Source organism: Pagrus major, chromosome 15 (assembly GCF_040436345.1).
Source record: "Pagrus major chromosome 15, Pma_NU_1.0".
NCBI lineage: Eukaryota > Metazoa > Chordata > Actinopteri > Spariformes > Sparidae > Pagrus > Pagrus major.
Genome location: NC_133229.1, coordinates 5,949,111 through 5,965,229, shown reverse-complemented (window position 1 = coordinate 5,965,229; position 16,119 = coordinate 5,949,111). Strand labels below are relative to the sequence as shown.

The 16,119-nt window shown below is 42.5% G+C and overlaps 1 protein-coding gene across 2 annotated transcripts in view; it reads left to right on the top strand.

The window, feature by feature from the left end:
- The first annotated feature begins 12,785 nt into the window (after positions 1-12,785).
- zmiz1a (zinc finger, MIZ-type containing 1a) overlaps positions 12,786-16,119 on the top strand; it is a 110,336-nt gene continuing 107,002 nt past the window's right edge. For both annotated transcript variants that reach the window (XM_073482294.1, XM_073482293.1), the window contains exon 1: positions 12,786-12,857. The gene's annotated coding sequence lies outside the window, so the exon portion shown is untranslated. The remainder of the gene's footprint in view (positions 12,858-16,119) is intronic.

Genomic DNA, 16,119 nt, shown 5'->3' with positions numbered 1-16,119 from the left:
TTGTTGGTTTTCCTGTAGTGACAGGGATTTTGAAAACAGTAACACAAATAGTGCAAGGTTTATACAACCAGTCTACATTTTTGTGCCATAAATCTAACCAGACCATAGGCAAAGCCCTGCTCAACATATCTGTGGTTTGCAACTACATTGCCAACATTTATTCTGGCGACTTTTTGCTAATGTTACTCCATATCTGATGGATGTGTAAATAGGCAACTGTTTGCTCACAAGTTCGCCATATCAATTTAAAAGGTGATATGTCAATGTGTGTTCAAGGCTTGTCTGCGCTGCCCATAAATGGCAAAAACAGTTGATGTAGGTTTAACTGCTGTAGTCCAGTGAAAAACCAATCAAGTAGGGATAAGGAGTGAATGTGTTCGTGCTGAGGTCTGAAGTTGTACAGGAAAAGTTTGGATTTTCTTATGTTTTTGATCGTCAGTTAGATAATCAGCAAAGGGACATGCTTTTGTTAGTAACAGAGAATTTCCCCATGAAGTTTGTTGTGCTGTAACGTGCAAGCAGCCCTGAATGAAGTGAGTGGTCTATTAGCAATGTGAACAGACTGTAGCTGCTGCTAGCTAACCCAGCTCGACACGTGGCTTCATCTGGACTGTTTCCAACCTGAAAACGAGAGACTACAACCAGAAAGCTCTGAGCCACCCGGGAATGGTCAGGGTTCCTTCAAACTGTGAATATCCCCCCCTGCTGCCATCCTGCTCATGGATGGATTTCTATGGACTGCTAATCTTCTCTGAAGGACTTCATCATTTGGAAAAGAGGTACTGCTTTGTTTGGTTTTGTGCTCTTGCCTGAGTGAAGCGACTGCTAAGTTTTTGGTCTCTACGCTCACGAGCATCGACTCAGGCCTGCAATGATTTTATTTTTGACTTACCCTTATGCCGGCTTATTGTAGAGCGATTATTGATGAGTGCATAGTGTGTTTTTGGTCACTTATAACTAAAAAGAAAAGCACAGGAAAGCTATTCAATTTTGTTTCAAAATGTGAGGTTTAAAGGGAAAACCTGTGATACAATACTTAAAGTGTAAGTTAATATTTTTGTTTATCTTTGCCTCATCATTAAAGTAACAAATTACTTATTTTAATCTTAAAACGGTGTTTTTCTTATTGTAGAGGTTAAGGGACATATTCATTAAACTGGTGCTTATATACAGTGTTAAAGGGTCATTACACTCAAATTTTCTGGTCATCATTTTTGGTTGTATGTCAGAGGTTAAAGGTGACTCAAGATAAATAACACTGAGTTAAACAGCGTTATCTAAGTTGTTTGACATAAACTACTCCGGGCCCCTTCTACATATAGAAGGTAGACTACCAACAAACATTCAACTGCAGATTCAACTGATTACTGCAAAGACTCTTGATTCATGACTTATAACAATTATAATTGCTAACCTTTACCTATTACCCTTTATTAATAATAAATATAGCCATTTTTTTCCAACCTGACAGCACAAACATTCCCCCATTAATGGCTTACACTGATCATTAAAGCATTAGTAAATTATTTATTAACCATCAATAAAAACTATTAGTTACAGCTAATAAACCCTTAATAAACGTGGCACACCTCTGATAGTCACAGTCTAGAGAAAGCCCCCATCACTGCACCACTTTGTGTGTCAGTATTTGATGCAATGCTCCACACATGAGAGCCTATGTATGTGCACTTGTCTGAGAGGGCCATTTGGAGAGCAGCAGGTCAATACACATTCATAGAGAGTGCATTTCCCTGAATGCTTCAACAGTCCGTAAAGCCTCAGTGCCACTTTCCACCATATTCTGCTTACCGCATTAATCCATCCCACAAAAGCGTCATTCTGTGCTTGGAGAGAGGACACACACACACACACACACACACACACACACACACACACACACACAGGGACACAGCAGAGGCCCGCATAGACACACATTTTCACAGCTTCAATGGCAGAAAATCCATAGCCCTTTCTGGGAGGAGGAATTCCATTAGATAATAGATATGGAATCCATCTCGATTCTCCACCTTATCTTCTCCCGGGGTGAGGGATCAATACTGGGGCTTCAGCTCAACTGCCAACAATAACAGGAAATTGATGGGACAGGGTAAGCAGCGTGGAGGTCCAGTAATGGCACTTTCTTGGCCACCTCTGTAATGCAAATCAAAAGGGGGGAGTTAATTGGTGAAAGGCTGCTTATAGTAATGAGGAGGAATGGGAGCTGATGTCGGGAGCTCATGAACCGACACAGATTAGGTTGCTGATTGTTTAGAAAATATACAAGACATAAACTGTTTTACAGCAGGAACAAAAGAGCAGAGATTGACGGAGAGAGCTCACACACAGATATCCAGTTATCTGAACAAATGGGTGTGCACACACAGTAATGGCATCTAATTTTCCACAGAGCCATGGAGGTTTCCTGTCTGAGTTGCCAGGTGCTGTGTTTACAGAGGCCGTTGCCTGGCAAGACATTCCAAACAGCATTAGGAGATGAGGACAAGGGAGCAGCGGTGAGGTGAGAGTGGGGTCAGGTGCTACATGGGCTGTATAGATTGTGGTGAGCTGATACTGCTCTCTGAGGGACCAGGGCGGCTCCTTTCTTACACAGGGATGAGTCATGTTGTGTTTGTGTACAGTAGGTCCCGTATGTATGTGGCAACATGTGGGTGGGTGGTGGTTGGGAGGTTTACAGCTCGCCCGGTCATCACGGTCCAGAGTCCGTTCTTGCTGAGATGTTTGCACAGCTAAAACACTACCTATTGCGTCATATCACAGAGGGGTGTCAGCGACCAAATGAGAGCATGGAGAGCGTGAATGACCACTGCAAATTTCAACATTGAACATCTCTGCTGGACCATTTAAAGGTCTTGGTGGAGTGGAGAGCAACACACTCTGTCTTCTTATTAACCCGCTGACTCTTTCATCACCAGCCAGAACATCTACACCCTTCGGGCTCAGTGACTCAGTCACTCGCAGCACGCTTACAGTAACTGTGAGTGAGACAGCGTTGAGCAGCATCTGGATGAGATTGTCATGGATGTGCCTGGTCTCATTCCATAACTAATCCTGTTCTCTGATCTCTGCACAGTGAGGATAACCCACCGCCCTCCTACCCCCTCAACACTGACCAGACACAACCAGCAGGTGGTGCTGTCTTATGTGGTATCACCCTGTTTTCTTTGGTTTAAATATTTTGGCTTTTTGCATCCATTAAATCCATTCATATCACTGAATGCTCACACGTTTCTTCCCTTCAGTGAACCTCCATGTTTCTGTGCTGCTTTTAAAGCAGCGAAGATGATGAATAGATCAGGCTACTTTAGATAATTGAGATACACATGATTACAAGCTGTGAGCAAAACTCTTTTCTCCCTGATGTGGATGTCTACCAGCTAGAGCATTATTTGCAGTAATAGAGTCGGATCTTCACGGACAAATCCCTGTAATGTCATCCACAGCGCTCAGGGGAGACCACCCTCATTGGGAGCAGGGTGGTTGGAGCTAATTTCAGCCCACACAATAGACTCATCTCTGAGACTTGCCTTCTTAGATCACAGTATTTCTTCGTCTAACAGACTCTGAGTGTGGGCACGTATTAAACGGAGGACTGTACTGTCTGAGCATTGCCACTCTGGGGAATTAAGGTCATGTTTTCATGCCTCTCGAATACTAATAAATGAAGATTGAAGCTTCACTCCTCATGGACGCATAACGGTCTAATCAGGGTCCTGATCGGTCAGAGATGCAGCTGAGAGGAGACAGAATGTTCTCGCAGATAAAATCATGCAGCGAAACTTGTTAGGAGGAGAAAAAAGATCAGGATGTGATCTCAGGTTTTGATTGAGTATTGAGCCTTTGTTCCCGGCTCACTCTGTGCCTCGCTCTCCCTCCGCAATGATGTCATCTGTGGGAAGGTATTTCTCCCAGACACAACCTGTCTGCTCCTGTCAAGGGGCCACAGTAACTCTAGCCGCCTTGAAAGTCTGGGAGTGAGCACCGGTCACTTGCAGACAAGGGCGTTATTTATTTTTTCTGGAGGAGATTCAATACCTCCTCCTGCTGCTCCGCGGCTCCAAGCTCCAGCCTGAACTCTGAGGCACAAAGCAGCGGCCCTCCAGAGACACACCAGAGGTTGTGAGCTCAGTCACAGTGCCTTGGAGAACTGGAGAGTGTTAGGTTGTATAACATGATTAGTCATTGTTAATGTATATAATCACAGAGATTTGGGATAGCTAAGGCTCTTAAGCAGGCTACAGGCTATGTTTCTGTTGTTAAGATGCTAAGTAGACATTGTTAGTGTTCCCTTGCAGTGATTGTGCTATGAATGCCTTCTTCCACTCTCAATCTATTCCACATATATCCATATGAAAGACATCTAGTTAAATCACATGCTCTGAAATTCATATACGTCATAATGCAGGTTCTTTTTCAACATGATTATGGTGAGATAAACAGACCAGTAACACGTTTTAATGTGAAAACTTTATTGTTATAACACAGTTATTTTCATGTTATTATGCACAGTTAGCACATTTTATGAAGATTCACACATTATATCATGATAACTTTATATTAACATGACTTGTCATGTTATAATGTGATAATATAATGTGAAAATGTCTTAATTTGCAACGTTTTAAGTTATAAGAAGATTGTATTAACAACATGCAAAACAAGCACTCATGCCCCTGAAGTCCACAGAAGGTCCAGTACATGTGTGTGATTTTGACAGAGTCTGTTCTTAGTGGCTCACCTCCAGTAAGTAGTCATACAAAGTGTATGTTAGATATTTATAATCAATACCAGTCTTCATTTTCTCTGAAATGTGTTAGTGGTCACTCTTTATGCTAGCTAGTGGTTAGCTAAAAATTGCTTGCGAGCCACATCAACATTAACCGATGTTTGCAAAAGCACATGTATCAATGTGGTTTTCCTCAGCTGTGAGGTTGATGTAGCGTTTGCAAGCATTGTTACAGCAAACTGTTGGTTTCAATGTCAGGAACTGCTCTTGCAAAAACTGAATGTAGTTGTCCCCTCCAAAGTTGATATAAGATTATTGCCCCTGGTACATTAACTTGTTATAATGGGAAAAGATCTTGTTAAAGGTTAAACTTTTCTAGTTATAAGGTGATACTGATCTATTTTTCTTTTTCAGGCATGGCAGCAAAATGCTTCAGTAATATACCACTTGGTTTGTATAAGCTTGTTTACCCTCAGGCTTTAATATATTCTTGAATGAAAGACTAAAAAACATTTAAGAACCCACAGATATCTTTCTCACATATGTCGTTTCACAAAAACAATTGAGTTAGCACAAGAACAACTAAGTGTTGGCTATTACCATCTCATGTTTGGAACAGGCATTGTTTCCATGTACACTGCAAATGAAAGGCTGCATCCCCTTAACTTCACCTGCAGCTGCACTCATGTGTACACTGCAGTGAGCTCTCTGGTACAATGCTTTATTTATTCCCAAGGTTTTATTATTTTACTAGTTTGGCTTTCTATTAATTTTACTTTTGTCACTATTTTAATCCAAGCTTCTTGTTTTTGTTTCTTGCTGTCATCAAGCTTTTGTCTGGGTTAAATTGTAAATCAAGTCTCGACCGTAATGTATCTCTGAGTAAAAATAAAGAATGAATAACTGAATGAATTAATGAATGAAAGAAGCAACCCCAGCATCTTTGACCATTCAGCTTTTTCATGAACTCCCTCCAGGATCAGGGAGGACTAAATGGATCTCAAGAATTTGTGATTAAGGATGAGTCACCATGGACAGCATGTTAGGAAGCAACAGAACCACTGAAAACCAGGGGAGCATGAGTCAGCATGGCAGGGATTAAACCACTTTACAACATATGTCACAACAAAGTATTTATATCCTATAGTTTGACATGACATATGTACTTATTACATCTTATTATCTCTTAATTAAAAGGGTTGTAATACCAAGAGACCCATGGCAGAATAAGGTTAGATCACAAAAGATCAAATGATCGATCATAGAGATGAATTACTTACTTTAGACATAATTACTGCATCTCTACATGAATGAGAATGCATGAAAGAAGAATGAAAATGAATTGCTCACACATCAGCAGAAAAGACACCACAAGACACAATATTTAACATGCAACACTGCAACAAATCCTCGCTTGAAAACATGCCCATGCCTAAGCATTCTGAGTTGGAGTGCAGCAATCGATTGGCTTAAAAGGTTATGCGAATCAATACAAAGTTGTTTTGGGCACCAGCGCTATTATATTAATGTCATCCTGAGAAATAGGCTGTAGCTTAGGTGGCTTATCTGCCAGCCTGTTTTCCTTTTTAACTCCAGTCACAAGATCCTCGTTACAATACAAGACTGCCACTGAAAGCTGCTTTAAATGGAAGGTTATGAGCTATGTTTTGAACGGGATTTTCACTGTTTTTAACAGTTTGGAGCGCAGCATGTTAGAGCATGCATATGTAATATTTTCCCATTAAAGGAGACATATTATCAGGTTCATAATGTTATTTTTGGGCTCACATGTTTTAGCGCTCACAAAAACATCAATTTTCTTATACTGCCCAGAGCTGCAGCAGCGTATTCACCCTCTGTTTTGGCTCCTGTCTCTTTAAAACTTTGAAACCTTCTCTCAAATGTAAATATACGATTGATTTTTATCTGCAGTGTTGTGTGTTTAACACTGAGGACTCCAATGATCCCACGCTACTTCACGACATCATCACATTACTCCTTTTGTTTTCGTTGTCTTAATTTGAGAGAACCCTAGTGTCAGAAATTACATTCTGTGCATTTTAATGATAAATGCTGACAACATTTCAAACTAGAATGGCACTGAGTAGAGCGCATACCTCCGCCAAGGCCCTACAGTCCCCTTTTGTACTCACTCATAGATACTGGACACCTAAAGGAGCCTGAATTTTTTCATCAAGATACATATATTATTAATTAACAAAAATGCCATAAAACGCCTTATCTCACAATGTTAAAGAAAGTGAGGAAAATTCCTGGATCAGTCTCTTTATCCGGATCTGCACCAAAAGTCAATGGTGTCTATTATATATTATTATTTCATTCTATAAGTTTCGTGGAAATCCAATCAGTTCTTTTTGGGTAATTCTGCTGACAACAAACTAATAATAATCCAAAAATGTCACCTGTTTCACCCATCCAGTCTTGTACCAGACTTACAACCTACAGCGTACGTATGCATGGAAGTGGATAAGCTCAATTAATAATAATGTTCCAACTCCTCGTGAGAGCTGCTCTGTGACTAGTGAGGTAGCTAGTTGTGCAGTCAAGGATGACACAGAGGTTGAAGTGGTCACACATTCACTCAGCTCTCTCCCTATATCCCTCTGGCACATGTTCTTCCCAAGGTCAGATACTGCATTGCATAATAACATTTAAAAAAAAAAAAATGGCTCACACATACGTACGCAAGCAAACACGCAAACCGTGCAACAATGAGGGGAAGAAGAAGCCAACTATAAATAGCATGATCACTGCAGCCATCACCCCGAGCGTTGAACCACCACTCTTCACTTCACATCTCATAACTGATGAGTCCTGGCTCAGATACAGCCAAAAGTTCATGAACTGAGCGTTAACCTCAAGTTACACATGCCTTAGTGGGCATAAACACCCTCGAAGGAATAAGTGCTTTAGTGCCTCATACATGTTGCTTTCTTCTACCAAGGAACCTATGACATCCATGTGTTAAAGCGCAAAATCTCTTCACCCACCGTCCTCTGCCTTTTCTCTCCTTCCTTCCCCCACTTGTATCATCCCCCTCTTCTCCACCTCCTTCCCATGGCCTCAGGGAGCTGTTAGCTATCAGGATGCTGGCGCTCTATTGTGAGCACTCATTGATTGCCTCTGCGCTCCCCACAGCCAGTCGGGCCAGTCAGCATGGGGCCCCGGCTGTCTGCCTTATCTGCCACTGCTCAGTCGACATACACTGCGAAAAAACAGAGGAGGAATGGAGAGAGCGATCGAGAGTGAGAGAGAGAGAGAGAGAGAGAGAGAGGGAGCATTTATAAAAAGCTGTCCAAGCTTCCAGAAGCCAGCAGTCGTATCATCTGTTTTCTGTCCCTCTCCGTCTCCCTCTCAGCTCCTTGTTCTTCTCGCAGCCAGAGACAATCAATGGTGTACTCAACCAGACTTTGTCGTGTCCAGTTTTAAAATAGTGCTCTTCTGCCTTTTCTCTGCAGGAGATGATCCATTTACTGCCCCAGCTCTCCTCTCCTGGTCCTGACTGTTAACCCTTTATTTTCCCCAATCTTGCCTCAGTCACACGGTCAATCAGCTGCATCAATTACACTTACACATACAAATGTAGGATATTCAACATGGGTTCAACTCGTGTTTTGCCATTCGTAACAGACTATTGATCATGTTTGTACTGGGTTATTGCCATCAACTCAAGGTCAAAGCTGGAATGTTCGTCAATTCGTGGGATTGGTCAATCACAAGTCAGTGAGTAAAAGACAAATTTGATAATTCTTTGGGTGATAAAGCCAGTCATCAGACAAAACTAGCAGTTTGAAGATCAAATCTCAGGATATTATAGAATATTGTAATGAGTGGTTTTCCCTATTTTTCTGATATTTCATAAACTAAGCATTGATATATTTAAAAAATCAAGAGATACATTAATGAAATAATCATAGTTTATCTCTATTATGGACCCTGTATATGAGAATATGGAATGTCACTTCCATTAAAGGTGCAGTATGTAGTTTTGGGGCAACAGAAAGATCTTCACTGGCTAATTTTTTCCTGCCTAAACAAACTAAATAATCAAACTCTCTTTGTTTTCATGACTGAATTAACTGAATAAACAAACTGACCTTTAAGGACAACACAATGTCATACTGTTTTACTTTGTTTATATGTGGCGGACCCTGCCACCTTTCTAGCTTCAAACAGTATTCTGGGGACCTTATTTTCCTCTGAGGACAGCTTGTTTATTCACTTACTGAAATATAAATATTTCGATTTTGTATTATTACCTCTTTAATATTATAAATATTAAAATTCTGATTTTGGATTTCTTCTCAAAACTACATAGTGCACCTTTAAAGGTAAAGTGGGTGATTCTGGAGATGATTGTTTAGTGTTGACTTTCATTTCATGATCATCAAATACCAGCGCTTCTGATCGGTGTAGATTGGTTGTTGGTGTTCAAACCCAAAGCGTCTGTATTGTCAACCTGTGAATGATACCTAACTCACATATCCTAAGCTTGTTGGATTCAGCATGCTGAATTCTGGTGCAACTTCATAGGATTTTTCTTCTTTGTTGGAGTGTTGATGCAGTGACTCACACTATACATTCATGTTGAAGAGTCTTTGCAGAAATTATGGCGGAAGTGGCTTGAAAGTGCTGCGATTTCCTGTAGAAGGTTTATGATTATTATTACGGTTATTATTATCATTGTACCGCAGTTCCCATGTGGCAATCATGTGCCACATCGGTGCTGGACCTTTTTTCAAAAACCTGGTCAGGATAGATGTCACTAACCAGGGTCAGAAAATCTGTTCACACCAGTGGGAAACAGTGTGAAAGATGTTTCAGTCTGCACTCGTGATGATAGAACTTGTTTATTAGTATTTCAGTGTAGTGTTTTCAGCAGCAGCGTTGACAGTGGGGCGGCACTGTAAACAACCATCACACCTCTCTCTGAACGGGAGAGCTGATGTCAGCACAACTGAAAGTCTCCCTCCATCATGTAGCTACAGGAAGCCGCAGCAGCATCCATCACTCCCCCTGCCGCCTCTACAGAGAGACGCCTTGTCAACGGCACAAAGCCTACAGCAAGGTGGCGGAGAGAAATCATTTGAACGCCACTCGGAGGCCAAGTCGGGCCTTGATCTGCACTAATGTTCTACAGTCTAAACAGTTTTCATATGTTGATTTAATACACTCCAACACAATGCAATATGCATTAACCTTGTCGGAGCACGCTTCATTGAGAGTTCCCTTTGTTCTCCTTTGATGCATTCATTGAGCCCTTTGAAAGACTGCACGTATGAAATTATACACAGAGCCAAGTCAAGCTGAAGTCACCCCACCTATAATCCATCCATCTTGTTGGCAGCCAGCTGGCTGTATTATTTCGAAGAGGCTGAGACGCACGGCTTGCTATAAAAGCGAGGACTATTGACGACAAACCATTGTCTGAAGTGGAGAGTGACCCAACAGGCTGCAGGCCCCCTGACACCCATAACAGGGTGTCACCTTAAGTTGGTATTAAACAAAAAGTTGATGGATGATCCAGAACATATGATATTGTGATAGGACTGAAAGCTAGATGGCAACCAACAATAGGTCTCTCAGCTGATGAACCCAAGCTCTTATACTAAAAAGGCTCAAATTGTCTCACAAGGAGAAGCTCTGAGGAAACAAACCTTGTGTCTTACGTGAATCACAGTGTCGACATCAATATCGCTGCTGCAACATGGCAGGTGAAAAACATCAATAACAGAAGCAGCGTCAGAACAACAAGCCATTTCCAGAAAAAAAAAAATCAGATCGTGAGTTCACAGCTACAGCGTTGTGACATTGACCGCTCACCCAATCTCCATCTAATAATCAACCCCCCCCCACCACCACTATCCCACCCCCGAAATAAAAATGAGTGACTGCCAGAGCCGCTGATGTCACTGGCCGCATTTGTCCCCCATCAGTGCGGATAGCTGCTTCGACCAGGGGGCTGGGGCGTCCTTGAGACACTGTTGTGTTAGAGATAGACACCCACCCCCCCTCACTTCACTGCTGATACCCCGCTCAGGCCCATGCTGCATCAGTGTCAGGAGCCCTGCAGGCGAGGAAGCTAAAAAGGATGGCAGCCCCTTCCCCTTCCACAGAGGAGAGGAGCCTGTGACAGGAATTTGACCCCAGGACTGATGACATCATGTGAAGGGAAATTGTGAATTAGCTCTCAGCGGAGCTAATCTCGTCACCTGTATTGATGATCTGGTATCTAAATGTATCAGCCACAGGAAATAAAGTGTTTGTGAAGTGCACACACAGGCCTAGTTTTTGTTGTATGATGGTTTATTTGCAGTGACTGATCTGCCACACCATTGTTCTTCTTTTTTGTTTTTTTTAGAAAAAAATAAAAACAAAATCAAAAAAACCCAAAAACCCAAGTGAAGAAATCCTGTGTGCAGGCACAGCATGAGGAGTGAGTGATTCTATCTGATGCACTGCGAGCTGAGCGGCCCTCCCTCTGGGCAGTTCAGCCTTGCCTGACTAGGAGGAGAGAGGGAAGAGCTTGTGTGCTGGCTGGCGTGCGTGCGTGTGTGCTGCCGTGCGTGTGTGTGCGTGTCTATGGAGGGGAGACATTGTTCCTTGACGTCACCGCTCAGCCCAGCCTGCCGCTGCTCTCAAACACGTCTTTGTTATTCCGAGGCTTCCACCGGAGACCGGCCATCCGCAAAACACGGAGCCCCGCCTGCGGACCTGCTGGAGCGGCGCGGCAGGTTGCAAAGGTTCACACGTGTATGGGAGGTTAGAGGTGAAATGTTAGACAGGTCACAGTGTTATGTTATTATATTAGTAGCAATAACATTATTATTAGTAGTAGATTATTGTTAGTATTATTATATAACTAGAAACCATATTGTAAGTCAGCTTATTTAATTATCTGTTTACAATATTATTAATAATGGTAATACTTTAAGAAATGAATTTCATTAGAAAGAAATCAACAATAATAGTTATTATTATTGTTACTATTCATTATATATGAATTAATAGGCTGGAATAAAATTAACCAGCTCATATTTTGATAATCTATTCGTTGGTTAAATCATTTTTCAAATGTAATAATAATAATAATAATATAATAAACACTTGACAACAACAACAACAACAGGAATAGGAATGTAATAATAATAGCAAAATAATAATAATAATACAAATTTAGGCTGCAAAAATATATTTTTCAATATGTTAGTGATAAGAGCAACAATGTTAACATGTTATAATAATAATGTTAATGTCAGAAAAACGTGAAAAATGCCAGGTTTTGTATTAAAATACTTCCAGAAATTGGTGATTTTTTTGTCTTATATAATATTAAAGTTAATACACTAACAAGTATTTCAATGAAAACCTGGCATTTTTCAATATTTTCCTAACATTAGTATTGTACTATGTTAGTACTATAACACATTACATCATTAACATATACAAAAATATATTTTGCAGCCTACATTACTATTGCTTTTATTATTATTATTGTTATTATTATTATTATTATTATTATACTATCATTATTACAGTATATTCGTATTGTTGTTGCAGTTAATGTTGTTACTGATAAGCTTTTACCATTGATGCAAGTGTTTAGTTCAAATGTATTTTATAATTAACTGATAGCTTTAAAATAATAAATCACAGAGACTGTTGAATAAAGTGCTAACTACAGGTTTGATTCCAGGAGGCAGCACTGAAGCAACAGCACTGTAATGATCCAGGAGCAGACAATAGCCGGAGCTGTGAGCCGCACTCCGCTCCAGTGAGAAATGTGCTCTTAGCAGCCTATTAGCGTGTAGTTACACCTTCCACACTCGGTGTCCTTCCGCTGGAATCTAGGTCGCATTTTCGCACCGACCGCCGAGCACGGCTCTCTCTGGTAACTGAATAGCCAGTGTAATCTGACACTTCAACTTGCCGTGCTCCACGGTAGTTGATTCAGTCAGTCACTCACACCGTCTCCGGGGCTCTCGCGTCGTCTTTGTGAAGTGGAGGGAGCGAGCGAGCGAGAGGAGCGGCGCCGTAAACACGAGGTTTGGAGAAACAATACGCGGATCTGACGCCGAGGTCCTCGCTGAAAGTAAGTTTCGCGCCTGGTTTATTTGTGGTTGCAGAGCGGGGTTTGAACGTGTGCTTCGCTCAAGATGGGGTTTGCCTCCCGCTGGACGGACACTACCTGCTAACAATAGGGTGACCTCCTGGAAACCTTTAACAGCCGCTGGTGAACTCGTGTCAGGAGAGAGAGAGAGAGAGAGAGAGAGAGAGAGAGAGAGAGCGGGGCAGACTGTGGCTGCGTGAGCGGCAACGGAGCGCCCTTACGCGGCGTTATATCCCGGCGTGTGTGCGCTGTGTGTCCCATGTCTCTGTCTTGTGTAGTTGCGCTGGAGCGAAATGGCCAAATCAGTGTGGCTGCAGGGTTATTTGGAGATAGGTGCGTGTATTTTGTGAAGATAGGAATGTGGTAGTAGTAACTGAGTGATAGCAGGTCTGTGTGTTTCTGTGTGTGTGTGTGTGTGTGTGGGTGAATGTCTCGTCTCGGTCGATCAGCTGATGGCTCGGTTGATGCTAAACTGAGAATGTATGTCACTTAGCTAACAGTCAGCGGTGTGACCGGGCTGGTTGACTCCCTTCAGGGGTGTCATCGGCTACCTGTTGTAATGCAATTAGCAGGAATGTCAACATGTTAGTGTTACGCTCTTTGAAACAACACCATGCACTGCAGCTGCGGTGACGTCCCATCCTGATGCACTGATAACACTGATTGGATCCTCTCAGGGATCATTCAATGACTCCCAACGTGAGGTCACTGGGACCCCCAGGGGCCCATGATAGGACAAGCTGAGAGATGAATGAATCTGATGCACTGTAAATGTTTCTTTTAGACAATTGATTTACATGCACCGAAGCCCTCACTGCACCTAAATGAGTCTATCCACACATACAGTACCACATTCTCAGACTGTGGATGAGCTGCCTCCTGCCTCAAGTCTGGCGGACCCTCCCCGTTAAAATTCCTCCCATCTGGATGTGAGGCCAGCCGGGGCAGAGCGCGGCAGAGAGGGGGCTCCCGACAGGAGGAGGAAGAGAAGAAGAGGGAGGAGGAGGTGGAGACTGCCGCTCTTTCATTACAGTGCACCCTGCTACAGGACAGGCTCAACTTTGGGAGGGGGGGCGAAAGAGAAGGACCCTCGTCAGTAAGGCGCAGAAGTTAAAGTGAGCGTGGTTAGTGATGCCAAAAATGTTCAGCAATATCTAATGTGTAATTAAAAAACACATCTGCCTGAGTGTGCAGGTTTGATGACAAGTGGATGTACCGTCAATGTCACCAGCAGCAGTAAATCAACAAATCCTTCAAACAACTAAAAGCTGCCGGTTCCTTAGAAATCCCACAGTCAGTGTTTATTGCAGGAGTATTGCGTTGGATTGCAGGTGTTCATGTTATTGTGTCCGCTAAGAGAGCGAGAGAGAGAGTGTGTAAACAGCTCTTGGTCGGGTGCACCCTCCAGTGTCTCCTTCCTTTTGGTAATTTAAATTGGTGATGTAATGAAATTGTTTCAGCAGCAACACTTGTCAGCCGCACCACATTAATTAGTGCTGTTCGACTTTTTTTTGTTTTTTTCCTTCTTATGCTTTTCCCTCCTTCTGATCAACCGGAGCAGTGTTAAGTCATCTCAGCAAAGCGTGAAAAGAAGGCACGCTCGCTCAGAGCGGGTTACCTGATAAATTGTGAAAGAAAGAGGGCGAGGAATTAAAGCCATCTGCAACTGTTTGAAACTTGGAAGTGTGTGTGTTTGTGTGTGTGTGAGTGTGTGTGAGTTTTCTTTCCTTCTGTTGTCCCTCATGGGGCCTCTCTGCAACCAGCCAGCCAGCCAGACTGTGAGACAAGACAGAAGAGTGTCTGATTCACTAAACAGGCTGAAGGCTCCAGTAGACTCACTTAGAAATCAAATTTGGGTTTTTAAGGCTCTTGGAGAAGGCGCTGGCTGGGTGCAAATGAAAGTACGCTCACTGAGGCTGGACAGTCTGGCCATGAGAAGGAGGTGATGCCGGAAATATGCCGTGAAAATAGTGAAAAACGGAGAGACGGAGAGGCAGCACATGCACTGGCAGCGCTACAAGTTGCAGCTCGAGGAAGAAGACGTATGTTTATACGCAACAATATGTTTGTTCCCTGAAACCAAACAAGAAGACAGAATGTGGAGATTACGCTCTTCTAGCCGCAGCGTTAGCCAATGTGGCTGTTTGAATATATTTGCATAAGAAATCAGCGCTTTAATAACTTTTAACAACATCTCGTTATTAGCACTCAATCATTTTTAATAGATCAGACAGGCTGCAACAAGTTACATCACACATGTATGCTGTAAATCAGATTCAAACACCTGCAGCTAGTCTCCAAACTCTCAGAATCATTATTCCCAGAGAGGCAGTGAATGCACCTCACTCCCTATCTTTGCACTTGTGTGAAGCAGCAAGCTAATGCTGATTAGAAGTACATACAGGAAAAACAACTAATTACTTGTGTCTGAGTAATTAGCTTTTTGTTACTCAGCAATTTACCAAGTTGCACAGTCTCCGCCGCTGTTTACTGCGTGCCGGCACAGCTGCAGCCTGCCAAGTGCTTAAAACCTGGCCGACGCTAATCAATGTTTTGACAGCCTGACATTTCATCTCGCTGTTCCGTGTTGGTTTGAGGAGTGCTGTGAAATAACTTGCTGCCTGTTCACTTGACATGGATTCTTGTAGTCTGGTGTCTCGCCGTCAGCCCGAACCCACCCACTCGTGTCCCGAGCAGAAGTCAGCCTTTGTTTCTGTCTCTCTCTCTCCCCCTGTCTCACTTGTGGTTCGACTTGGCAGCACTTTTCATCTAGTCTGAGCCTTTGTTTTTTGAATGTGCCTATTTTGGTCTTTTAATAAGGAAAAACTCTGTTGCCTCAGAGCATTTTAAAGTCTAATTTTCAGAATAAGTGCTTAGAGGGAGTTACAACTTGAAATGTTTCACGTTTGAGCTGAGGTTGTGCCCTCGTGTCAGACACTTAACTGCTTCCTAAACGCTGTTGTAATTCTACCCATAAGTCTGCAGTTAAGCTCTCCTCGACCTGGTAAATGCAGTGTAACTAATAAAGAGAAATAAATGAAGCGCCCAGCAGATGTAACTCATCATCCTGCTGACTGACTGTGATGACATCAGTTTGGTGTAGAGAGCCAAAAGTGGACCAGCATGAGCTGCAGGGATAAGAAAACCTCAATGCCACATGCCTGTCACCACTGTCCTCCAGAGCTGCAGAGCTTGCTCTGTGGTTCGGCTTGTGGCTGAAACATGGTTGGCTTTTAACTCCTTA